At 43.2% G+C, this 25,419-nt stretch overlaps 2 long non-coding RNA genes across 4 annotated transcripts in view; one reads left to right on the top strand and one right to left on the bottom strand.

The window, feature by feature from the left end:
* Positions 1-18,116, top strand: part of LOC147999762 (uncharacterized) — a 38,151-nt gene extending 20,035 nt beyond the window's left edge. Inside the window, exons 1-3 of one of the 3 annotated variants that reach the window (XR_015642518.1) lie at positions 13,526-14,069; positions 15,473-15,649; positions 17,980-18,116. This is a non-coding gene — a long non-coding RNA (uncharacterized LOC147999762). Of the gene's footprint in view, positions 1-13,525; positions 14,070-15,472; positions 15,650-17,676; positions 17,769-17,979 lie in introns of those variants that run through there. The other 2 variants (XR_015642519.1, XR_015642520.1) reach the window with 2 other exon arrangements.
* Positions 15,517-24,390, bottom strand: LOC147999761 (uncharacterized). The gene is made up of 3 exons (XR_015642521.1): positions 24,331-24,390; positions 23,694-23,850; positions 15,517-15,604 (listed from the first exon to the last, which is right to left on the bottom strand). It is a non-coding gene; the product is annotated as an uncharacterized LOC147999761 (long non-coding RNA).
* Positions 24,391-25,419: the final 1,029 nt, after the last annotated feature.

The raw sequence follows: 25,419 nt of genomic DNA, 5'->3' as shown, positions 1-25,419 counted from the left end.
ATTCAATGCAATCCCCATCAAAATACCAAACCATTTCTTCAAAGAGTTAGACAGAAAAATTTGCAAATTCATCTGGAATAACAAAAAACCCAGGATAGCTAAAACTATCCTCAACAATAAAAGGACTTCAGGGGGAATCACTATCCCTGAACTCAAGCAGTATTACAGAGCAATAGTGATAAAAACTGCATGGTATTGGTACAGAGACAGACAGATAGACCAATGGAACAGAATTGAAGACCCAGAAATGAACCCACACACCTATGGGCACTTGATTTTTGACAAAGGAGCCAAAACCATCCAATGGAAAAAAGATAGTATTTTCAGCAAATGGTGCTGGTTCAACTGGAGGTCAACATGTAGAAGAATGCAGATCGATCCATGCTTATCACCCTGTACAAAGCTTAAGTCCAAGTGGATCAAGGACCATCAAACCAGACACACTCAAACTAATAGAAGAAAAACTAGGGAAGCATCTGGAACACATGGGCACTGGAAAAAATTTCCTGAACAAAACACCAATGGCTTATGCTCTAAGATCAAGAATCGACAAATGGGATCTCATAAAACTGCAAAGCTTCTGTAAGGAAAAGGACACTGTGGTTAGGACAAAACGGCAACCAACAATTGGGAAAAGATCTTTACCAATCCTACAACAGATAGAGGCCTTATATCCAAAATATACAAAGAACTCAAGAAGTTAGACCGCAGGGAGACAAATAACCTTATTAAAAAATGGGGTTCAGAGCTAAACAAAGAATTCACAGCTGAGGAATGCCGAATGGCTGAGAAACACCTAAAGAAATGTTCAACATCTTTAGTCATAAGGGAAATGCAAATCAAAACAACCCTGAGATTTCACCTCACACCAGTGAGAATGGCTAAGGTCAAAAACTCAGGGGACAGCAAATGCTGGTGAGGATGTGGAGAAAGAGGAATACTCCTCCATTGTTGGTGGGATTGCAGACTGGTACAACCATTCTGGAAATCAGTCTGGAGGTTCCTCAGAAAATTGGACATTGAACTGCCTGAGGATCCAGCTATACCTCTCTTGGGCATATACCCACAAGATGCCCCAACATATAAAAAAGACACATGCTCCACTATGTTCATAGCAGCCTTATTTATAATAGCCAGAAGCTGGAAAGAACCCAGATGCCCTTCAACAGAGGAATGGATACAGAAAATGTGGTACATCTACACAATGGAATATTACTCAGCTATCAAAAACAATGACTTTATGAAATTCGTAGGCAAATGGTTGGAACTGGAAAATATCATCCTGAGTGAGGTAACCCAATCACAGAGAAACACACATGGTATGCACTCATTGATAAGTGGCTATTAGCCCAAATGCTTGAATTACCCTAGATGCCTAGAACACATGAAACTCAAGACAGATGATCAAAATGTGAATGCTTCACTCCTTCTTTAAAAGGGGAACAAGAATACCCTTGGCAGGGAATAGAGAGGCAAAGATTAAAACAGAGACTGAAGGAACACCCATTCAGAGCCTGCCCCACATGTGGCCCATACATATACAGCCACCCAATTAGACAAGATGGATGTAGTAAAAAAGTGCAGGCAGACAGGAGCCGGATGTAGATCTCTCCTGAGAGACACAGCCAGAATACAGCAAATACAGAGGCGAATGCCAGCAGCAAACCACTGAACTGAGAATAGGACCCCCGTTGAAGGAATCAGAGAAAGAACTGGAAGAGCTTGAAGGGGCTCGAGACCCCATATGAACAACAATGCCAAGCAACCAGAGCTTCCAGGGACTAAGCCACTACCTAAAGACTATACATGGACTGATCCTGGACTCTGACCTCATAGGAAGCAACGAATGTCCTAGGAAGAGCACCAGTGGAAGGGGAAGCCCTGGGTCCTGCTAAGACTGAACCCCCAGTGAACTAGATTGTTGGGGGGAGGGGGGAGGGATTAGCGGGATGTTTGCCCAGAAACCAGAAAAGGGAATAACACTCGAAATGTAAATAAGAAATACTCAAGTTAATAAAAAAAAAACATAAAAGCAACTTAGATTACCATAAGAAACCCTGCCACAGAGGAACACTGAGATCCTGTCCTGTCTACACTGTATTATGGGCCCTACGACTCATTCACGGTATCTCAGCAAAAAAAAAAAAAAAATTAAGTTTATGATATAACTCCCAGCACCAGTCAATTATGTTAAAGGCCACAGTAGCTTTCCAAACAGATGCTGGAACATGCACTCCATGTTTGCTGCTTACTATAAAGCCTCACCCCATAGACATTTGGGGTTCCCCCACCACCAAAACCATCCTGTGTGACAGTGGTGCACTGGGTGGACCAGGTGCATCAGGTTGTCTCCTGTCTGTGCTTTTGGGGATCACTAACATTTCCCTGGCACTACATTAAGATTTGTAGAAAACCTAAACATTTTAACTACCACATTCAGCAAATCTCAGATAAGCTTGAGGACCACAGTCTATTGAGTACATCCAAGGTACACAAACTTTCTTTCTAGTTACTTGTTTCAGACTCAAACCTGCAAACACATACAGGAAGCTAGATGAAGCTTATTTCTAGAATTAGTATTCTCTATGACACTAGTATCATGACAGAAAGTTTATATATACACAATAATCATACATTTTGAGATAATATTCATAACTTAAAAAAAGTTTTAGAGTGTCAAATGAAAATCAAAGACTATGAGATTAGTGGTAATAGAATAGTCCCTTATTTTTGGTTTTCCTCTGTCCCATGTCAGGTAGTTTTTCTGATATGAGGCAAAGATTTTGAATTTCCCTTTAACAAGTATGAGTGGGGTTTAGAGAAGGAGAGAGCCATGCCTCAACCCCAAAGCCAGCTTTAATTTTTAATTGAATTGAGACTACATAAATACCATTTGCCATTTATGTCTGTAAGAGGGCAGTGATACTACTTGGCCAACTTATTCTTTTTCTTGGGGCAGTTCCTCCTGATGATCCCCCTTATTCTTCAGATTGTCCAGAGGTTTCCAGCTTCCTTAGTTGAATGCTTTTATTCTCCTGGAAAGATAAAAAGCTAAACCCTGCCCTAAATCTAACCTTGGGAGATTTCCTTGGGGGGGGGGTGCAGATTATATCTTTCCTAGGGCAAAATAGTTTTTGGCAAAAGAAAAAGTACTATCCTTCAATTGAAATTTTTAAAAATTTCTTTTGAAAATTTGAAACAAAATATACCTTAGTGGACAAACATACCGATTTTTAGATCACAAAGGACATTCATGTTGAATTTTAGTCTGCCTTTTACAAGCAGCTTTTAAATCTAAATTATTTTAATTCTTGTATGACGGCCTCTGCCTTCCAAGTGTTGGGGCTAAAGGTGTGAACCACCTTATTCACTGTAACTCTAGAATTTAGAAACTAACTACAGAGATCTGTCTGTCTCTGCTAGGATTAAAGACAAGGGCTACCACTTTCTGGCTCAAATATTTTATCTTAACTCCAAATCATTCCAACTCTTAGAGGTCTAGAAAACAAGTTGAATTGTTGTAAACCTTTGAATTTACTTTAAACTTTTAAATCTCTTAACTGTGTTTTTAATACCAAACAATGAAGAAATAAGTTTCATAGATTAGAGAAACAAAGCTGTAAGAACAAAGTTCTGGGAATACAGGAGCAAGGTCTTGGTGGTCAGAGTGACCAGGCTTAATGGAAACTAACCAAATCAAAAACAACTGTTTTTGATTTGAAAGACCTCCCTACCCCTTCCTGTAGTGAATCCCGAGAACAACCACAAGATGTCATCCTGACCCTGCCCGACCATCCAGTGAACACACACACCTCCAAGGGACGTGCCAACTTAGCCCTTTCCCAGTGATTCTCCGAGGCCAGGTGTGGGGCTGGATGAGGAAAGAGACCAACTGAGCCAAGAACAGCCCCTTGAGCAGGCCAGCCAATACCTGACCAGATCCTTTGTCCTGTGTACCGCCAATGAGAATGAGCCAACTAACCCTGTTGCTGAAGTCTGACCTCTTTAATGAATAAAAGGTGTGTGCTTATTGGGTTCGGAGTTGCCTTTCCCTGGCGTGGATGAGCAACCCCACATACGTGGATTAAAAACTTATACCCTCATGCTATTGCAGCAGTCACTTTGTCAATCTGTGCTCTGTGGGTGGCGCTCCTGATGTAGGGCCACTTTGGGGTCTTACAACAACAAAAAAAGTGTTCCTTTTCTTTAAGAGAAGACTCAAAAGCTGATGTCCAAGATGGCATGCGATATGTGGAAATCTGCAGTCTAACATTCAAACATGGAATTAAGACAATAGTTAAAAAAAAAAAAACCCACGTTTCATTTCCTACCAGTAAGGCAAGTATGCTTTGGTAAATTATCATTCAAAAATTATTCAAAAAATTATCATTTTTTTTTCATGGCTAGTTAACCACTTTAAAGGTAGGGCAATTGGTACCTTTGAAAGACCAACACCTGTCCTGCCCTGCTTGTGGACAACCTAAAAAGTCTGTGACTGTTCTTAATATTACCTCTTAATATTTTTCTTAGAATCATTCTTTATTTTATGGTTTGTTTCTGAGTGGGGGAATGTTAATCTGTGTTTTCCATTGCTGCGACAAATCTCGTCCCCATAAATTCATGGTTCTATGGCTTTAATTTTCCTAATTGTCCATCTGACTCTGTACACTTGACACGTCTTGTACTTTTGTTTTACCCAGGATAAAGTTCCAATCCCTAGAAGCTGAGTATTTATCTCCTGAAGAGGCCAATCAGGATCTCTAGATTTTGGCGAAATGGCTGTTACAGCTGCTCCTGTGTCAACCACACCTTCAATTCCAATGCCATGTGTTTATATTGCCAGCTTTAGTCTCTGATCATTTATAGCAGTTTGCCAAAATACTTGTTTTCTCATCTTTCTTAAATTTTTGTTTTATCTCTTGAAGCTGGTCTGATCTTAATTACATCTGGAGCACCGGTGTTTTTAAGAACAGGCATTAAACTTTTTAATTGCTCTGTCCTGAGTTTCTCAGATGGTAACAAAGAATGACTGAATCAAATTTGATGGGGGTGGGGTAGGTGGTGTGGTGTGGGTGGGTGTGGCTTGGGAGGCCCCATAGGACATTCCCTCCACAGCAAAGAGTTACCTTGTCTGTCCCTTGTTGATCTGCATTCTTTAGTCCAATGCTGGCCTTTACCACACCTTCTGCATACTCCAGAAGGCTGGGGACTTCCTTTTGGATTATGTGTAGGGAAAAAAAAACATTATTTCTGGGAACGCTTTGCCTACAATCTTTTTCCAAATGACTTTGCTCATCACAGTTAAAACATCTGCCATTTTTATTTTCCTTAAGATCTTTAGAAATTATTTCTCCTACCACAGAAGCATCATAAAATACCAGTCACATCTCTGATCCATTCCTCTATTGGTGCTTATCCTGTCTTTAATGGTCTAATCATCCCTTTGCATTTGGGTTAACATTTTCAATAGCCAAAGTTTCAATTGATAGTTTTCTGACTTCTGAATCTGCTAGTATTATATTTACAGCTGAAAACAATCTTTGCAAAAAAAAAAACAAAAAACAAAAAACAAAAAACAAAAAAAAAACCACACACACACACACAAAACAAAAAAAAAAAAACAAAAAACAAAAAACAAAAAACAGTGCAGTCCTCTTTGGGGTCTTGTATAATTTGAGTAAATGACTCAGACCTCTTTCCTGATTCTTCAACCTTATTCCAAACATCTAAAGCTGCTAAATGACATAGTGCCATGGTATTCGAGCTGACTTTATAACTCAGCACATTGGCCTTCACCTAGCAACGAATCCTGGGAAGTGCCAATGCCTCTAGTCTGATTTTGTTGTTCTCTGGCCCTAGCTTCCTCTTTCTACCATGTTCACCATGGTAACTGAGGACCAGCCTCTAATATTGCTGTTGCCAAATCTTTTCAGTGTCACCGGATAATTCTGTTCTGAGCTGCCCGTGGATTTAACATCTGCTTCACATAAGATGTGAGAGGCCAAATCTTTTAAGTTCAGACTCCATTTTAGAGAACCTGACCTAAGTTTGAACTCGGGTAAACTAACAGGCTGGTACCTAGCATTAGTTTTCAAGTCCCCACTCCCAACAAAACCTGGGCCTAGCTCCAGTCTCTAGGCTCATCCCCAACAAGACCAGCATTTCCAGGTTACACCCTCAACAAGACCAGAGTCTCTAGGTTATTCCCCCAACAAACCTGCACCCCAGGTTACAAGTCCACCTGCCCTGCCTGACAACCACCAATGGAGAGGGGAACAGAATTTAAATTTATGATAGGACTTCCAGCACCAGCCAATTAAAGGCCACAGTAGCTTCCCAATTAGATGCTTATATACTTACCCTGGTTTGCTGCTTACTCTAAAGACTTGCCCCATAGATACTTGGCTCCCCCACCACCAAAGCTGTCCTGTGTGATGGTGGTACATTGGAGGTGCTCTGCAGTCAACTCCATAAAATAGGGACCCTGCTCTGAGCTACTTCAGATCGACTCCTGTCTGGTTTTGTTTTTGTTTATTTGTTTGTTTGTTTTTGAGGATGAAACACTTGGCACTACAGGTGAATGTATACTATAGGAAACGATTGCTCAAATCTAAAATGACTATAGGATTCCATTTTATTTCTCCATAACCTTGGGGGTACTTATTGTCTGCTGGCGTGGCGTGTATAGTAACTGGATAAACCAAGGTTACCTTTGTAACTCTTGGCCTTTCCCCCTCACTTTCACTGTGCGGTGGCATGGTAGGCTTTTGTCTAAATTCCCGTCTGGATCTGAGTATTTTTCCCCCTTAGGTCTTTCTAAGGCTTGCCTTAAATTCTTCCACCTGTGTCTGAGTATTTTTCTTATTCTCATTTATAAATCTCTCGGATTTCCTTCTAAGGCTTGTATTCTTTCAATCCATTTTTTTTTCTTTGAGCAGGTTTAGAAAGCCATTACGGCTACTAAAAATAAAGCATAAAATACCAAAATGATAATAATTATAATCAGTACTGAGCAAATTATAGTTAAGTCATTTAGTCTTCATCTTCTGCTTCTATTTTCAAGCCATCTGCAGTAGCACCTTACAGGGAACTGAAGCTTTCTATTATGGTAGGTCTCATCTTTGACTTTCTCCCTGAGGACTTCCCAGAGGACGTAACAAGTCTGATGACTTCTCAGTTTGTCGGCAGCTGGAGTGATCTCTCTGTCTGAGGGGTCTTGCCACAAGTTGGAGCACCAAAATGCTGTCTTAAACAACAAAAATCCCAGCCATTTGATTTTTACCAACAAAGACTCAGAAGCCAAATGTTGGGGTGAAAACACACAGAGAAAGCATCCCTATGACCTTTCTCTTCAATTAACATCCCAGAAGGAAAACAGTTCCTTCTCCATGCTATCTTAAATGCCCATCAACTCAAAGACCCTCCTTTCTCTTTCCTGTGTTTTCTTTTTCTTTTTTTTTTTTTTTTTTTCGGAGCTGGGGATCGAACCCAGGGCCTTGCGCTTGCTAGGCAAGCGCTCTACCGCTGAGCTAAATCTCCAACCCCTTTTCCTGTGTTTTCTTATGTTCACTCCCCGTCAACTGGGTGTTTGCTGTCTCTTGGCCTATCCCTCATTGACTTTATTTAGCTCCTGTCTACAGAAAACTCTTGGGTTAAAGGTGTGTTCTAGGGTTGAGGCACGCCATAACTACTTGTTTACAACAAACAGAAAGCTCCAACATAAAAGGCTGAGCCACACTACAACAAGATTTTTCCAGTTCACAGTCTTGGGGTTCACACTGTGATCAAATATCCTGCAGCAAAGGGTAATGAACAAGACCTCTAGAATGGTAAACAGGCTAAATGTTTTCTTTTGTAAGCGTTGCCATGGTCATCATCAGCTGGTCCCAGAGCCATGAAAATGTAATGCTTACGTACAATGGAGGTTTCATTCAGTTGTAAAGAAAAATTAACTTTACAGGTAAATGGATGGAGCCATAAAGCATCGTACTGTGTAAGGTAACCCCAACCCAAAAAGGTGACCATTTAGAATATTGATATCCTGAGTGTCGACCTTGGAGTACTGCATGGGAAGAGGAAGTAAGCTCTTACAGGTTTGGTAAAGAACAAAGATCACGGTGTGTGTGTGTGGTGGGGTTATGGGGAGCGGCATTTAAGTGTGGAGAAGGATGGGAGGGTTGAGAGACTGAATGACTAAACATATATAAAAATTCTATTTATGCTCTTCCACACACGGGTATTGTGTTCCTCCTAGAACTACTGTGTTGCCAGATTAAAAACTCAGTACCAGATGTGGAGTACTTGACCTTGACCTTGAGCTGTTGATTAGAGTTATACTAGAGACCACCTCAAAACTATACAGACTATTGCTATTGATATAGGTTGACCACCATAAGATATTGGTAAAACAGTATCGTTAGAGAAACCATACATATTGGTCACGGGACATGGAGAAAACAAGTTGGTGCTGACCAGGACACTATTGGTTGGATTGAGCAACAAACAATGGCTGCTGAATTCATGAAGTGACAAGGCCCTCACTATAATTCCGTAGGCCACCTGAGGTCTCTGAGGCACAGCTCACATTGCTGGGGAATGACTGCATGTTTGTTTCCATAATTGCTTTTCTTAGTAAGATACCACGTGACTGGTTAGGTTTCCACTTACTAAATCCAGTGGTGAGCAGAGTTTGTGGTTTCCCTGTGATAATTAAATTAAAATTAAAAATAGATGGCTATACTAGAGTTGCTTGTGTATGCATTTTCCTGATTTACTCAGAAACTTTAAATTTGCCCTAATAACACATCTGTAACCTGAGAATTTATTAACTCAAACACTTTGTCAAATCACCACGTGGTCAGTACTATTTTGTCCACTGAATGTCATGAGGAAAGAGAGTGCCACTCTCATTCTCCTGCAACCAACGGCAGCCTCTTTTGTCTCCCCTTCTAGTTCTAAAATTACACTATTTAAAAAAATTCTTATTTTTCAAAATTAAGAGCAATTTGTTGATCTTGTATATATCACACAAGGATAATATTTAAGACCAGATGATAACACAGTTATTTTGCTTACTACTTTTTCTCTATAGTTTCTTCAAAATACCATCTTGAAAAGTTACAAAAAACAGTTGAAGAGCTGAAAGGGATCTACAAGATTGCCTTGTCCACCACAGCTCAACAGATAAAGAAATAGAGACTGTGAGAATTTAACGGGGGTGGGGAGGCAGAGGAGTGTTGTTCTTTAGAAGCTCTCCACCTCAGTTTCTGAGAAGGATCTCTCCCTGCTTGGAATGGCCAAGAAGGTTAGGCAGTCTGGCCACCAAGCCTGAGGAAATCTGTCTCCACTTCCCCAATGCCACGCACAGTGTTTGTCACGTGAGCTCTGAGAAAACTGGACTCACGTCCTCAAGCTTAAAACGCAAGTACTTTACCAAAGGAGCTGTCTCACAGACCCAAGAGTTTAACTTTTCCCTCAGATATTCACTTTATTTTTCTGATATTAAAACCCTACTGGGGCTGGAGAGATGCTCAGTAGTTAAGAGTGCTGACTGCTCTTCCAGAAGTCTTGAGTTCAATTCCTAGCCACAACCATCTGTAATGGGATCTGATTCCCTCTTCTGGTGTGTCTGCAGATAACTACAGTATACTCATAAACATTAAATAAATAAATAAATAAATAAATAAATAAATAAATAAATAAATAAATCTTAAAAACAATGACAAAAAAACCCCAAACAACTAAACTAACAAAAACCCTAGGTGAGGTGGTCATAGGTCCCAGGTCCTCTGAACTGAGACTCTAGTGTGTGTTTTCACAAGATGGCCAGTGAATTCCAAGTAGGTAGACTTGGCAAACACCAACCCTTTCCAGAGGTTGTGTTTGGAGCACAGTCAAAAGAATGACTCATGGTGAACAAAGCCTTGGGGAACTGTGAGAAGAGGCACCAGGAAAAAGGGTAGACAGCCTTTTACCTCAAGTGATTTTGTTCCCTGGATTGTTCTTGGATATGATTTCATGCCCCCTGTGACAAACGTTTACATTTTTCTTATAAGACACATTTACTCTTGTTGGATGTCAGAATACAGCTCTGGAACCAAATCTAGTGAGTGGATATGTTGAGTGCTGTCCTCAGTGTGCCCTCAGTCTGGATATGGCCTTCTCTGTCTTGCTTTCATGCTTTCCCAGATATAACCTACACTACATGGCAGGTGTTGTCTTTAAATTGGCCTGTCCTGAGAAACTTCTGGGAAATGGCTACTCTGTTAAAATTTGTTATGTTTTTACTGACATTTATTTACATGTTTATCTGAACTCAATCAACCTTTCTTGGATCTTAGCTTCCTCTGCTGCCTTCATGTATAAAGTACACTAAAGCTAAAGTAAGGTTGTCCACAGCGTTAGGCTTAGTCTACCCTGCTCTTTCCAAGTCCCAGATCCCTGATCTCAAAGACACAGCTCTGCACAGGCTAGTGAAAGTCAACAGTGGGGTCAGGTAGCTGTAGGTGTTGGAGATGGCATTGAAGGTGGCCTTGTCAAAATTGTCCAGCGTGGCAGTGCAGCCCCTGGCTGATGTGTAGCAGTCATCTATGTTGGCCAGCAGCAGCAGCTTCTTAGGCACAGGAGCAGAGATGATGTTTCTTGTAGGAGGGATGAGACATATCAGCACAGAGACACACTGGCCTGTCACCTTGCATGAAACTGTGAGGCTTCCCAATCTTGTTTCCCTAGTTCCTTTCCACACAAGGACGATGGCAGTGGCTGTCTTCTTGGAGCATTTATCATCAAGATCAACATGACTACTGTAGTCCCTAATACTGACAAAATCCTTGAATCAGGTCTGCTGGGCAGCCAAGTCTGGGTCTGCACTGGCATAATCTTCATCCCTTAGGGATGTTCTTAGGAAAAAGCCAATTATCATGGATTTCTTATTCAGCAGGGAGAAAGGCAGATCTCTATATCTCCTCCAGAGACATCATTGTCATGTCCTTACTAGGTGGCACAGCTTGATGACAGGCATCCACTGTTTGTCTTCAGCTTGGCCTCCACAAGCTCTGTAGTCACAACCACAGCCATAACTGGTTATAGTCTCTAAAACTCCTGCCCCTTCTTCCACAGAAGTTAGTATTGTCTACTGTGGAGGTTTGAATATACTTGGCCCAAGGAGTGGCATTATTAGGAGATGTGGCCTTGTTGGAGGAAGTATGTCACTGTGGGGATTGGCTTTGAGAGACTCTCCCTAGCTATCTGGAAGTCAGTCAGTCTTCTCTTAGCTGTCTTTGGAGCAAGATGTAGAACTCTCAGCTCCTCTAGTTCCGTGCCTTCTTAGATGCTGCCACCCTCCTGCCTTGATGACTGAACCTCAGAACTGTAAGCCAGTCCCAGTGAAATGTCCCTTTTAAGGGCTGCCTTGGTCATGGTGTCTCCTCACAGCAATGAAATCCTAAGCCATCTACCATTTGGAGTCTTCCCAATGAGTGAGTTTAACTTTCTAATGATCAGCTAATGGCAGAGAACAAACTAGAACCCAGATCTTTAGAACTCCTCAACTGAATTAGACTGCAAGCTCCATTACAATTATTTCTTACAGCTTACCAAGTCCAATACCTGTACTGTGTCATCAGGAGCCATGCTGGACTCAGGACATCAGGCGAAATGACAAGCGTTCATTGTCATAGAATTAACTCATCATTTTATAAATTTTCCTAACTCTGCTTCATAAACCAAATATGTTATCAGCTGTTCCACATTTGTCATCAGAAGATAATCTTCCATTCATCTGTCAATTTGTCAAACATTTAGTGTACTGTTGATTATGCTTCAGTAAATACCATGCTTGCTAAAGACAGAGTCCACAAAGCAAAAGTCCAGCAGGGGACAAATATTGGCCAAGAAAGATTAGTATTCACTAAATGGTTAGCATATACAAGCATCTTACATGACCATAATGGATGATAACTACTTGTAACCATTTCACAGATGAGGAAGAGGAGGCTTAGGAAGTTTAAACATAATTCAGGTTACTATAGTCAGGCATCTTGTTGCTGCCATGTTTTTCTCTGGATCCCATGTGATACAGACACCGAGAACTCTTCCTATGGAAAACGAGGAGGCAAACAGGGGTAACTGCAGGATACCTTAGACACAGCATCTTGGAAGTAATTTTAGGAACAATAACAATGTCACTAAGACTAAAGCGCTGTTGTACAGGGTAGCGGCAGGACAGAGGTGGGTAGAGTTGTCCTTTATTCTGAGTGGTAGAGCATTTAAGTGTTTTGGGTGAAGACAGATCAGGCCAGTGTGAGCACAGTGGGAATGGAGATTTAGAGCAGAGCAAGCTGACATTAGAGAGCTGGTGCACAGCTCTTGAAATTGAGCTTGATGCGATGCCAGGCTGGCAGCAAGGAGGGGGAAGACTTGGGAGTTATTTTAGATTCGGTAAAAGAAGGTGATTGGTTGGATGGCTCAGGAGTTAAGAGCATCGGCTGCCCTTCAAGAGGACCCAGATTTGATTCCCAGCACCCACAAGGCAATTTGAAACCATCTGTAACTCCAGTCCCAGGGAATCCAACACTCTCTTCCAACTTCCTCTGGCACCACATACACGTTGTGCACAGACACACACACAGGCAAACACTCATACCCATTTTAAAAGACCATAAAAGTGCATGGAATGTTTTAAAGGATCTCAACAAGTAGAGCTAACTTAGCTAGCATACATACCAAGCACAGCTGCATCCCAGGAAACTCTGCTTGAGGCTGGCTTACACAAACCTCCTTTCACCAGCTCCTATCCACTTTTTTTTTAAAGAACAAAACAGAAAGTGAAGGATGTGAAAATCAAATTATTTACCCACAGCCCAGTCTTATCAGCACATAAAAACTCCGTTACCTTTGGATAAGATGTTTCCAGAACATTCTTGAAGAGCCCAAGTCATTTTGTACAGAAGAACGGGTTAAGTAAAACCATCCCAGTAAAATACAAATAACAAGTGGAGTGCTTACCTGCCATGTTGGAGACTCTAGGTTCAATTCCCAGTACTGCCTACAGAACAGAACGAGAACAGCTGTGAGCCTGGCACTGTTGGGAGAGGGCCCACCCAGCCTTCGTGAGGCTCTGGGTTTGATCCCCAGAATCATATAAATCCAGTGTGATGGTATGAACCTACAACTCCAGCCCTCAGGAGGGGGAGGCAGGTGTTGGGAGCGATGCCCTTGAAGCCCTCCATTATTGATGTTATTATTATGGTTAGTGTTAAGTATGACTGAGTTCATGGAAAATCCCCAGCCAGCTACAGAAGACTAATACAAATCTGGTGGTCAAAAAAAATAATAATATGATAAAGACATCCTGCTGACTAATAGATATGACAAACCTGTGACCTTTCTGACAACCTGTCAACATCAGCCTACTCCCCGACCACACGAATATTGTGTCCTTGGCCTGCGTAAATGTTTCTTACTTCCCCCCTCCCTCTGTTACCCATGTTATGGTATAAATTCAGCCTTGGAGAAAAATAAAATTGTCGCCTTGATCAGACTCTTGTCTTGGCGTCCTTCTTCTCGTCCCTTGTCCCCCATTCTCTTCCAGATACCCCCCCGGATCCTTTGCTTACAGGCAAGAGGATCAGCATTTCAGAATCAGCTTCAGCTACAAAGTGAACTTGAGACCAGTCTGGGCAATATGAGACCCTGTCTCAGAACACACATCAGCGCAAGGCAGAATTGTTGCGCTTCCCCAACACTTATTCAGTATTTTCAATACCTTTCTGCATCAGTCTTACAGTAAGAAATGAAGGCAGTCGTGCCTAGACCCAGTACTGCCAAGGAGCTTGTAGTTTAATGAAGGATACCACGAAACGAAAGAAACTGGAGGCGTGTATTATAGTTCCAACAGGGACTAGCTTGGGTGCTGGGAGCCAACCAGAGGACTGGGACTCAGCTCAGTGCACACTGTGCTCTCCTCATCAGCACCAGGCTAAATATCCAAGAAGAGGCATCTGTGTCACACACAGTATAAGTGAGCAGGGGGCAGAAAGACAGGGTATGGAGGTATTTGCTCCCAAAAGGTACTACTCTTTGTTTTGTTTTGTTTCAAAATAATTTTTTATTTAATGTCACATCAGGCTCCCTAATCATACTCACCTCCTAGGTCCACCTCCCACTGCCACACACACACACACACACACACACACACACACACACACACACACACACACACACATACACGAAGAAAATTAAAAACAAAATCAAAACCAAGTCCAATTTGTGGGGCTCATATCCTCTCTGGAGTATTGTCAAACTCCCAGTTGACAGCTCCTTAAAGAAAACAGAGTCTTCCCCGACCTGCACACCTGCCAGAAGCCCTCAATAATGGAGAGCTACACTTTCGTCCTTACTACAATTTTTAAAAATCTATTTATTATGTATAGTGTTCTGCCTGCATGTATGACTGCAAGCCAGAAGAGGGCACCAGATCCCATTACAAACGACTGTGAGCCACCCTGTGGTTGCTGGAAATTGAACTCAGGACCTTTGGAAGAGCAGTCAGTACTCTTAACCTCTGAGCCATCACTCCAGCCCCCCCTATTACAATTTTTAAAACTTCTCTCTAATGGTGTTCTGTCTAGGTTGTTACTTTTGGGGGGTGGGGTAGAGGTTGTCCTAGAAGTCTTTTCTGTCCTTCTTTCAGTATTAAGAACTTTGTGAAGGAGTCGTGAACACGAATGGCAATAGCCCCTTGATCCCAGCTCACCTGTTTGAATCCTGGGTCTGCCTCTTATTGTGAAATTTGGGGCAGTTTATTCCTAGTGCTAAAACATCTTGAAATGGAAGTAACTGTATCTACACACACACACACACACACACACACACACACACACACACACACACAAGTTGCCATGAAGGTTAAGTGAATGTAAACCATTTGGGGTGTGTCTTAGTTCAGGTTTTATTGCTGTGAACAGACACCATGACCATGGCAACTCGTGTTAAGGACAACATTTAGTTGGGGCTGGCTTACAGGTTCAGAGGTCCAATCCATTATCATCATGGCAGGAAACACGGCAGCATCTAGACAGGCACAGGCAGACATGGTGCTGGAGAAGGAGCTGAGAGCTCTGCACCTTGCTCTGTAGGCAGCAGAAGGTACCATGTACCACATCGAGCATAGCTTGAACATAAGACCTCAAAGCCCACCTCCACACTGACACACTTCCTCCAACAAGGCCATACCTACTCCAATAAAGCCACATCTCCTAATAGTCCTACTCCCTATGGGCCAAGCAGTCAAACACATGAGGAATTTGTGGGAGTTATCTATGGGGGCCATACCTACTCGAACCATCACAGGTATTTAGAGAAAGCTCGTAGTAAGTTCTAATAAACAACAGCAGTTGGCATTACTGTAAGTGCCATTTTTTACTCTTGTTTTTTCTTTTGTTGTCTTTATTCTTCTGTTGTTTTGAGACAGGGTCTGACTGTGTGGCTGAAGCTGGCCTCACATTTGCGATCCTTCCTGTCTCAACTCCCAGAAAGATGGAATCACACCTCTAGTTCATCAGGGCCGGAAAGGCAGCAGGAATTGAAGCTGGCCGTACTGCACCTGCAATCAAATATCAGAGGACGGGCTGGGAAGACGGCTCAGCAGGTAAATGCATTTGCTGACTGAGCTCAATCCCCAGAACCCACATAAGGATCTGATTCGGTCGTGTGTGTAATCCCCATACTCCTATGGAGAGCAGACAGGGTAGAATCAGCTCGAGGCTCACGAGGCCATCTATCAGAGAGTATGCCATGGAGCACCGCAAATAAGAGGGACCCTGGTTCAACAAAACTGATGCGGAGAATTGACTCAAAAGTTGTCCTCTGACTCCACACATACAGTATGGCACATACACGCCCATAAACTAAATTAAGTCTCAGAATAAGAAAAAAAAAAGAAGAGACCAATCAAGGAAAACTAGTGCTCAGCTAGCTTTCTGCATAGACTATTAGCCAGGATCCCCTGCTCAGGGAACATTCCCATTCACAGTCAAGATGGCTTCTCCCACATCAGGTATAATCAAGATAATCCTCCATAGGAGACCAAAGGCCCCTCTTCCAGATGGATATAGATTCGGTCACACAGACGATTGACACTAGCCACCACGTAGGACATCCTCGTCTTTATCTCTCCATGCCTGAGTCTGAGTCTCTGTTCTTTTAGCCCTTTCTGTGGCACAGAATGCCCTCAATTTTCTCAATGCCTTAATTGAGAAATAGATATGAACTCTTAGGCCAAGATCCGATACATAATGGATATTGCTGGCAACGCTAACACAAATGAAAACTTAAAGTGACTCTGACTGTATGCAGTCAAATGTAGTATTGATTAAAGGGGGAAAAATAAATCTACCCTGGAAAGTTGCATCTGGTCTAGATAACAGTCCTCAAAGAGACTTCATGCCAGAGACAACTCAGATTGATCGATTCTGATACACACATTACTCTTGGGTGATTAATTTTACCCTCTTTTTTTTAAAGATTTATTTATTTTATATATGTGAATACACTGTCTCTGTCTTCAGACACACCAGAAGAGGGCATCAGATCCTATTACAGATGGTTGTGAGTCACCATGTGGTTGCTGGGAATTGTACTCAGGATCTCTGGAACAACAGTCAGTCCTCTTAACCGCTGAGCCATCTCTCCAGCCTCTAAGCTCTAAATTTTAAATGAGAGAATTTGGGACTGCAGCTGAATGGCAGAGCAAGTGCTCAGGATGGGCAAGGCCCTGGGTTTGATCTTAAGCCTGAAGCAGAATTGAATGAAAAACTGCTTCTGTCAGAAATAATGCAGAGAAGGGAGGGTAGCCATATTAGTCACTACAAATGGTTCTTGAAACAGTGTTTCTCTGTGTAACAAGCCTGGCTGATCTGGAACTTACTTGCTTTGTAGACCAGGCTGGCCTCGGACTCAAAGATCTGCCTGCCTCTGCCTCCACAGTGCCGGAATCAAAGGCCTGTGACAGCACCATGCAGCAATCTAGGTACTTTTAAGTTGACAATCGCTATTAGTAGTGCATGTGTTTAATTCCTAATACTTGGGAGGCTGAGGCTGGAGGCTCCTGAGTTAGAGGGCAGCCTGAGTCACATAGCAAGACCATATGTCAAAATAAAACATGACAAAAGACCCAGCAACAACGAAGCAAAACAAACAAAAAGAAGTAAATTCAATTCGTGATTTTCATATCAAAACTTTAAATGTAAGGTATAAAATTGATCGATAAATTTACCTGTATATATTAAGGTTCATTAGTCATTGAGTTGACATTCACTAGAACTGGTCCCTAGATCATCTAAGATGCTCTGTGAGCTTGCAGCAGTGCTTATATAATTTTCATTCATTATCAAATTGTTATTAGGGTGCAAAGGATTGGGTTCAGAATTGGGGTATGGATCAGGTTGGGGGTGCGTGTGCACAGAAGAGGTGTTGGGGGGAAACAAAGGGCATAGTGTCCTTAGAATGAGCTCCCTGCAGACTCCAACCTCCCTCCATGCTGTCAGGAACCCTAGATTCTTTATCGTGGCTGACACACCAAAACATCAAACAGAACAGTGTGCAAACATCAGGGTTGGGCCCTTAAGAAAGAGTTCTAGCATTCTTTACCAAGCTTCAGCCTCCTCTTCTGAACAGGGGAATCGCAGCAGTGCTCTCTCATCTCTCCAGCTAAAGAGCACAGAGACGATGCCCCCTGACAGGCAGGCCTGGCAAGCATTCAGCCTCAGGTAGATATGAGCTACGGCAACTCTAACTGTACGAAAGTTTATTAAGTTGCAGAGACTTTGTGCCTGGTTAATTCTGGTGTGTTATAATTCTGCTTTTTTTTTTTTGCAACTTCTGAGAATAATAAAGCTTATTTTATAAAGAGCTACCATTCAGGGACTGGAGAGATGGCTCCGTGTTTAAGAACACTCACTGACTACTGTTCCTCCACAGGTCCTGAGTTCAATTCCCAGCAACCACATGGTGGTTCACGACCATCTGTAATGGGCATCTGGTGCCCTCTTTTAGTGTGTCTAAAGACAGCTACTGTGTACTCAGATACATAAAATAAATAATTCTTTTTAAAAAACTGCCATTAGCTCCTATTCTATTCAATTGTTCTACTTTTCCTCTGTGCTTGCTTGTGTGTGTGTGTGTGTGTGTGTGTGTGTGTGTGTGTGTTCACATAGCTAGCTGCTAGTTCTTTTGTGGTAGAACCTTCAGATCACATTTCTCCCTCCTTCCCTCCCCCGTACTAGTTCCAGGGCCCAGCACAATGACATGCTTAGCATCAGATCCTACTGATGTTTAGTTGGTGGGTTGCATGCAAAAGAGAAAGCAAAATTAAAAGGGGGGAAGAGAAAGGGGACCAGGGCTTCGAGACATGTGGGGTGCATCAAAAGCCACCTGGACAGATGGTTAGCAGGGGATCGGATCAAGGCAGGGAGAACACCTGGGCTCCCTACTAATTAGCTGACAGGTGGGTCAAGGATTGGAAACGGTAGGACACTGGATGATGCTTTTTCCCCAGAATCCAGGCTGCCCGAGGCAGGGTATGTTAAGACTGTTCCTCCTCCTCCTCCTGGCTGAGTTAGTGCAAGTTCAAAATGTGTCCCACTTCACCTGGAAGCAGCCCTGAGCAGAAGGGAAGCGTAGCTGACATGTTGATAACTGGGCCTTTCACAAAAGGCTCCAAGCCAGCAGCTAACTCTTCTGCTTCCTCCCATCCTATCTCCCTGCAACTAAAACACAGCTGGGAAAGATAGCTCGGTGCCCTCCTAGTCGCTACGGCTTCCTCAAGCCCTGACACGCTTTCTCGTTTATGAACCTGCGGGGCACTAATTCTCCTTGCTTGACATTTATGGCACCGCCATGTTAGCAAGAGGGTTCAGGGCCATTTTTATGAGGACTGCCTTGCTGAGCAGGGTTAATCACCCAAGCTGATCAGGACAGAGCAAAGTGTCCACGCTGGCTCCAAAGGAACCAGGAACAGGTTCAGAATTCATTGCTTCTCAAATGTGTCAGGAGCAGTCAGAAGCAGACTCAGGGCCCCTCTGCAGCGTCAGCAACTGTGGCTAGATCTGACCTCCGTATTCAACCCACCCCAAAGGATTCCTAAACCTTCCATTTCTCCTGCCACTACTGATCATCCTTTTCCACTCAGGGGACAGCTGTCACTTCAACATCTTTTTACTGAATGTCTCCATATTTTTGTTTGTTTTTGTTTTCCAAGACAGCATCTCTGCGTAACTCCTGGCGGTCCTGAAACATGCACTGTGGATCAGTCTGGCCTTGAACTCAAAGATCTGCCCGCCACTGCTTCCTGGGTGCTGGGATTAAAGACTTGTGCCACCACATGCTCGGCTTTCTGTACAGTCTTTAAACTTTCTGACTTGGTGGGGGGTGTCATGAATATCTTGTAGTAAGCATATAGTGTATGTGTGCGTGCCTATGTGTGCATGTGCATGCATGTGCGTGCGTGTGTGTGTGTGTGTGTGTGTGTGTGATGCATGCTTACTCCAAGAGGAAAATCGCAGTTATTCTGCAGGTGCCATCCACCTTGGGTTTTGAGATAGGATCTTTCATTGGCCTATGGCTTGCTAAGTAAGCTAGACTGACTGGTCAGCAAGCTCCAGAGACCCTGCCTGTCTTTATCTTTCTGGCATTGGGATTTCAGGTGTACAATACTAGTCTTTTAAAAGATGAGTTCTGGGGATCCAACCCAAGCCCTTCTGCTTACAAAGCAAGCATATTATTCACCAAGCCATCTCCCTAGATCATAGGTAGCATTGTTTTACAAACTGGGAGCTTCTTTTTTTTAAGCCAAGATTTTATTTATTTATTTTATGTATGCGAGTACACTGTCACTCTCCTCTCTCTGCAGACACACCAGAAAAGGGCATTGGATCCCATCACAGATGGTTGTAAACCACCATGTGGGTGCTGGGAATTGAACTCAGGACCTCTGGAAGAGCAGTCAGTGCTCTTAACCACTGCACACACCCCCCCCTTTTTTTAAGGTTTTTTTTTCAGACTGCAGAGATGGCTCAGTTGGTAAATTGCTTACTGTACAAGCACAAGGATCTGAATATTGATTCTTGGCATGCATATAAAACAACGAGTCAGTGGTACAATCCCAGTGCTGAGCACATAGGCTTGCTGGTCAACCAGCCTAGCCAATCTGTGACCTCTCCAGGTTCAGTGAGAGACCCTTGTCTCAAAACATAAGTAGAGAGCTATGGAGGAAGAAATCCAACATTGGCCTCTGGTCTCCACACGAAAACTATTTGTACTATCAAGTCTTTTAAAAAAATTGAAAATAGCCAGGTGGTGGTGGCACAAGCCTTTAAGGGATCTCTGTGAGTTCAAGGCCAGCCTGATCTACAGAGTGAGTTCTAGGACAGCCATGGCAACACAGAGAAACCCTGTCTGAAAAAAAATGAAAATATAGCAACCATTTGAAAGCTGTTTCTGAATAAAAGAAATGTATCCAGAATTAAGTCCCTGTGTGCGGTGAACCTTCCGTGATGGCTGGCACCCTGCTCACTTCTCTCTGGTCTTTCTTTCTCATTATCTTTGGTTTCTATTCTGACTTCAGTGACCACTATGTATGGACTACTCTAACTCCTGGAAGGTTCTTGGCCCAAGCTTGGAACACAGGGTTTTCTTCTATTGTTCTCAGGCTGCAGATGCACCATGAGAAGCCCTATTCCCACTTCAGAGCACTTTAAACGCCGTTAAAACATCTCCCGCCTGCCTCCTGAGCCAGACTACACGCTCCACCAGGAGAGAGACAGCATGCATACTTTCAGCCTGTAGCTCCGGCTTCACACAATACAGGGCTCTGTAGAAAAACCTGCGCGTCTTCTAGCAAACCACCTGCAGTTTTCATTTCTATCAATAGAGGGCACCAAAGACCCTCAATTGTCTAACTTCTGGCATTGCTCTTAAAACTTCTAAATTGTTACATCTTTCTCTTTGTCAGAGAGAAAGCTGGCGTTCATCGGGAATTTAAGGGACATACTCACCTACACAGACGCTTCCCCATCCCTTATTCACGGAGCATTCTTCGCTCCGAACCACTTATAAGGCATTTTTGTTTGTTTTAAGAGTTCAAGCTGGGGTTGGGGATTTAGCTCAGTGGTAGAGCGCTTGCCTAGGAAGCACAAGGCCATGGGTTCGGTCCCCAGCTCCGAAAAAAAAGAACCAAAAAAAAAAAAAAAGAGTTCAAGCTGCCAACTTGAACTTAAGAAACGATGGCAGATGTTACATAGCCTAAGACAAAAAAGGAGCCCAAAGGCCTGAAGCCTGTACCTGCCTGCCTAACCAGTCGGGAGTGGAGAGTGGGAGGAGATGCTCACTTCACACTCCACAGCTGTTAGGATTTAGGGATTTACAGCTCTCCCTTCTGTGTGGGAGGAGCAGGTCCCAGCTAGGCTGCTGCGGTTTGTGCTTCAGTTCCAGTAAGAACAAGCGGTGTGTCTGCTTCGTTCTCTTCTCCACATCTGTCTCTGCTTATTCCACCGTTTATGAACATCTTGAACTCCCGGCCCCCTCAGGGCAAGAACTTCAAGGTTTAAGTCCCTTGCCTTTGTGGGCTGAACACTTTCACTGACTTCGTGCTGAAACTGGATAGTCAGACATAGTGTCTCCGCTCCCTATAGTGCCTTCATTTACCTAATTCTGCCAGCACATCCTTCCATTCTTATAGGCTCCAGACATAGATCAGTGCTCTGTGGATAGAGCTGCTGCGGTAAGTAATCAAAAGAACCCTAAGGAGCCAGGCTTTCTAGCTCAGTCTTATAATAATCCCAGCAACTTGAGAGGCTGATGCAGGAGGATCCAAAATTCAAAGCCTGCTTGATACACAGCCAGTTCAAGACCAAACTGTCTTGACAACTTAGTGAGATCCTGTCTCAAAAGGAAAAATACAAAAAGAGCTGGTGGTGTAGCTCTGCATTAGGGCACTTGCTTTACCGGTACCGGGTTCAATCCTTAACACAGCTGAGAAAAGAGTGGGCTGTGGGGATTGTCAACTTCAGCACTGCTGACATTTTGGGCTAGACAGTTCTTTCCCACATAACAATGTAGGAGAATTCTAAATTGTTCGTGACATCCTGGTTTCCACAAATAGTGTCTTAGTTAGGGTTTCTATTGCTGTGATTAAACAGCATGACCAAAAGCAGGTTAGGGAGGGAAGGGTTTGTTTGGTTTATGCCTCCACATCACACAGTTCATCATCGAAGGAAGTCAGGACAGGAGCTCAAACAGAGTGAGAACCTGGAGTCAGGCGCTGACATAGAGGCCATGGAGGGGTGCTGCTCCCCATGGCTTGCTTGGCCTGCTTCCTTATAGAACTCAGCACCATCAGCCCAGATAGCACCACGCTCAGTGGGCTGGACCCTCTCTGACCTATCATTAATTAAGAAAATGCCCTAAAGCAGGATCTTATGGAGACATTTTCTCAAATGAGGATCCTTTCTTTCTGGTGACTCTAGCTTGTGTCAAGTTGACATAAAACTAGCTAGCTCAGACAGGCTGCAATAACCAGATGTTGCCAGCTATCTGCTGGAAGACACTTTGTCTCCAACCCTTTGAATGGCTCCTGAGGTAGAGCATTCAGGGATACTGTTGCAGCCTGGCATCAGGATCCTTGTGTCTAGTTATGCTTTCCTTACTCCATGTGTATCTGTTGTCACTTGAAGCCTCTGGACTTGGTGGACTGGACACCTGACCTGACCTCACCTCTCAGATTCTCTCCCCTGGGAATCTGAAACTCAGACCAAGGGACAAACCAACCACCACATGGGGTCCTAGTGGAAGTCAAAACTCAATGCAAATTCAGGAGATGAGGAGGGGAGGTGGTAACAGGGACATGGAAACAGAGTCTACCTCATGCAATTATAAGAATAAAAAAGAGGCAAGAGGCTTGAAGTAGGCACCTGGTGTGAGCTCCATCTGCCCCCAATATTTCTAAAGTGCAACTACATTTCGGACTTTAGTGGTTTAAGACATCCTTGTGCATTTATAACTACTGCCTCTTCTGTGAGAGGATGGTGGTTTTTTTTTTTTTTATATTTTCTGTTAATGGCTAATGTAGGGTTCTACTAGGTATATTCTATATGTGGCTTGGAACAAAAATTGTAGGCAGAAAACATCAGGGTACAAGTAGCTGATAGAGCCTGTTCTTGGCTTTCACCTGACCTTGCCTTGTCAGAGTCTCCTATCATTGACTCAGAGCTGACAGCAATGGCCACTTGGGTTTCTGCCTGTAGATTCCTGAGCAGGTGAATCTGATTGGCTCATACAAAGCATGGCCGGCTCTTACCCAACAACCAAACGTCATTAGTTTTGTATTGGTGAGTACCCAGGTGGTAAGTGATAATTAAACTGTAAGGGTGATGAGATGTGAGGGAAATCATCAGAGGACAAGGCTTACGAGGAAGAATATCACCTGTGACACAAGGACAAACCAGAGAGGGTTCTAACCTGTGCCCTTCCGGCCTGCTTTGGGTATGTCATGTGAGGACACGATATATAACATTGAGTTATTGCGTCTTGCGTCTTGTGTCTTGCAACAGAGGTAAGGCTGGAAGCAATATAGGAAAGGTGACAGGGGAGGACTTTGTATCCTGAGCTGGTGGACCAACGCTCCTGGAGCTCTTTACCTTTGGACGTCTTGTTACATCAGGTGTCCTTATAGCCTCAGCTGCCTTGACTCAGATGTCTTGTTACCTGAAACCTGCACGATCCTGACCAATGCAGGTCAGCTCATCTTTTCAGGCCAGGTCTCTCAGGTCCTAGGATAGATTCTGGCTGGCAATTCTGTAAATAGAGGAAATTAGAGACTCAGTGAAGCTTCACTGTGGAGTTCTACACTCATCTCCTAAGAAACAAGGGTGTTCTTTTATAGAACTGAATTACTATTGTCATCATTACTACTACTACTACTACTACTACTACTACTACTACTACTACTACTGTTGCTATTGTAGGTTTAACACTGATTATGCTATCATATAATACAAATATCTTAACCTCCAATTGTCAGGCTAGGGACAGTACTGTGCTGGTTTGCAAGCACAAGGAAATAAGTTTGATCCTCAAAACCCACCTAAACAGTCAGGGTTGGGCACACCGTCTTGTAATCTCGGCCAGAGGAGGAAGAGATGGGCGTCTAGCTAGCCTCACATAATGGGCAAGCTCCAGGCCAATGAAAGACCTTGGCCTTCATACCCATACAAGTGCACACATGTGTGTGCATATGCATACTCATGTACAAAGCAGCCTAGGGAGGCGACTTACTGGAGGAAGAGAAAGGAAAAGCAACTTGGCAGGTATCATGGATCATCTCGGCAGCCTGCAGGAGGCAGATGAAAAAGATGTAGTTATGCCTTTTGAGCTAGGGTCAGCAATGAAGGTCTACAAGATGCTATGAAGAGGAGAGAGGGAAGGTCTTCAGAGAAAAGAGTGGGAAAGCCCAGAGTGTTGGCAAGCACAGTCAGTTAGCACTGGGTAGATTATGCAAAGAAGAGATAGAAAGGGGAAGGGGAAGAGGAGGGGAAGGTATGCTTGGGTTAGAACTCAGGAGAGCCCGCAGGCTTCGTTGTGTAGATCTGTGAACAGCTGCCTGGAATTCTTTTCAATCTTCATTTTGTCTGATGGCTGAGATCCCTTCCTTTACCTTCTCTTTATATTAACTTTTCCTTATTTTAAGTCCATCTCTGCTGTGTCTGTCTAGTCCCCCTTCTGTTCTTTCTCTTTGAGACTTCACATCTAAAATGATTTCTATCAACTTGAATTGCGAGTCTTACCCTCCAAGGCTCCTAATTTTGACTTGAATTATTGTCTTTATCCTAGCGTTCTTCTGCTTGGCCACCTTGAAATAGAACACTGCATTTGTTCTCAGTCTTCATAAGCATTTCGTTCTGGTTTTTCTTCCCTTTGGGGATGCTATTCTGACCAGGGCTTCCTTTTCTTCTTATAAGCAAGTTATTTGAGGGTTTTGGTGTTTTTTTTTTTTGTCATTTTTATACAAACTTCGATTTTCCTTTAAGATGAAAGATGGGTCAGAATAGCTTCCCTTACAACTCCCTCACTTCTTCTTTTAGTGTCTTTACAAGAACTTTGTGGTGTGTGACCCCTCACCTTTAACCTGGGTCTATTTCCTTTCATACTGTGGGTTGCTATCTTAGAATGTGCTCTCCACACAGTCTGCTTTAGTGAGAAAGATTTCATGTAAAGGAGCCTTTTAGTTTTGAAAGGTCAGAGAGTCAAGACTGTCTCTTCTTCAGATCTTCCCTTTGGCGTGCCTACATATCCCGTCCTGTTCACAAACTACCCCCGCTGCTCCTCAGCCATGACTTATTTTCATCACCGAGTTCACCTCTGCCA

The sequence above is a fragment of the Rattus norvegicus genome, chromosome 18, assembly GCF_021556685.1.
Source record: "Rattus norvegicus strain SHRSP/BbbUtx chromosome 18, alternate assembly SHRSP_T2T, whole genome shotgun sequence".
Lineage (NCBI taxonomy): Eukaryota > Metazoa > Chordata > Mammalia > Rodentia > Muridae > Rattus > Rattus norvegicus.
Note: the sequence above shows the minus strand (reverse complement) of the source record. Positions and strands in the feature narration are given on the sequence as shown.